This window comes from Octopus sinensis, linkage group LG4 (genome assembly GCF_006345805.1).
Source record: "Octopus sinensis linkage group LG4, ASM634580v1, whole genome shotgun sequence".
Lineage (NCBI taxonomy): Eukaryota > Metazoa > Mollusca > Cephalopoda > Octopoda > Octopodidae > Octopus > Octopus sinensis.
Genome location: NC_043000.1, coordinates 100,489,403 through 100,491,732, shown reverse-complemented (window position 1 = coordinate 100,491,732; position 2,330 = coordinate 100,489,403).

The following is a 2,330-nucleotide window of genomic DNA, read 5'->3' as shown; positions in this document are numbered from 1 at the left end:
CAACAGCAGGGTATTTTTGTATGTATGTATGTATGTATGTATGTATGTATGTATGTATGTATGTATGTATGTATGCATGTATGTATGTATATATGTATTCATGTATGCATGTACTTGCAGATTTGTTTATTTTATGCATGTATTCTCATGCATGGTTGCATATCTAGACTTGCTTATATATATTTAAATGATAAATTTCTGGAAAGTTTTGCAGATTTTTACAGTTCCAGAGATGGATTGGATCTGTAGTCTTCGAATTAGCTTTCACCTTTCTGGTTTTGAGAAACCTAATTTCTCAAGATTGGTATTTAGGCAGTGTGTTACATAACCCTAGGGCTCCAATAATTACAGGTATGAACCTGAACTTGTAATCTGGATAGAGTAACAGCTCATTTCTCAAAAGTTCAGCATAGGTGTTCTCTGTTTCACTAATCTTCATCTTTATGTTAACATTTTCTGGGATGCTAAGTTCCACAACCGTGCACAGTTTCTTTTCTCTAACACAAATCATTATATGAGGTCTGTTGTGCTTACATTTTATTGAGGTCTTCACTGGTACATTCCAGCAGTATTTCTTTTTATTATGAGTGGCTATGGCTTTATGTATGTATATATGCATGCATGTATGTATGTATGTATGTATGTATGTATGTATGTATGTATGTATGTATGTATGTATGTATGTACGTATGTTTTTATGCATGCATGTATGTATGCATGTGTGTATGCATGTGTGTATATATATATATATACATGATAGATCGCTAGCCACTACACATTCTTTATTTTCTCTCTTGTATTCTCTCTGTGTTCCTTTCTGTGGAAGAGCGTAGGCTCGAAACGTTAAATACTTTTTCACTTCCTAAGCGTTATACTAATACATCTGTTTGTTGTCTACACCACCTGTCTTCGTCTTTTTTTGTGAATTCTCCCTATATATATAATTATATATTATATATATATATATATTATATATGCATACATAGATAAGAACGTGAATGTGTATGCGTGTGTGTGCGTGGTGTTGTTGAAAGCTAGGTTAGAAAAACAAATAGGCTTATAATCGAACACATTCAAGTCATGAATCCCCTATCGTATTATGAATCCAGGACAACGTTGTCTAATGTGATACTCATTTTTGAAACAGGAGCATATGAACTGAAAAAGATTCCACCGTTCATTGAAACATGTAAATTACCCATGTAGAGAATCAATGCCTTAGAGATGGAACAAACAGGAAAATAGCCAAAACATAACTGTATGTTGTTGTTATTGTGACTCGAGAAATAAATCTGCGACTAAATATCCGTGAAGCACCCGTATTTTTGTAAATATAACACACTAAATTATCATTTCTTAAATGAATGAGGGAGATTCGGTAGTTATTTCTGACATGTCGACAGCCAATATACAGGCTGTCACGTTGTTTCCTTTTGTAGTTATACAGTTATTCCTCTGCGATTTAAATTAGTTTCGCTTTATATTTGAATCAAATGAGATGGCTATTTTACTGATTTCAACAATTTAGTATTATTACATAGAAACACACATCAAAATCATTATTAGTAGTTTTATTATCAGTGTGGTTGTATTTAAACATCTATGTAACTATTAAATCAAGACATCGATTCAATTGAGTAGATTTCTTCAGACAAAAGTTTGTTGTGTCTTTGTCAAAGTAAATCATTTCTCACATGATACAAGGAATTGATATTCGCCATTACAATCGCCATTACAATACACACACACACAAATTACATAAATACATTCATACAAGCATATATTTGTGTGCGTGTATAAATATATATATATGTATATGAACACACACACATATATGTAAGTATATATATGTAAGTATATAAGTACAATATATATGATATATACATATGTATTTACGTATACATGCACATACATATACATGCTCATTTATACATGTATGTGTATACACGCACACACACACACACAGATTTACTTATATACATATGGACACTTACGAAAATACGTATATATGTACATATATGTTTGTGTTTGCGTGTATTATGTGTGTATATATGTTATAGAAACTAATCATTACGCTACTAAATCAATAACTGAAAACAACTCGATGTTATTTAGGAGCAGAGCATACAAGATTTATTCATAATTTTCTTACAAAATGTAGTTTGTTTCGGTTAATAAATTCACTCTTCTTGTCCCTGAAGAACGCTTTTATAACCGAAAAAACTGTATTTTGTAAGAACATTATTATGAGTATTATGAATAAATTATACGCATAAACACACACACACACAAACACACACACACACACACACACACACACACACCACACA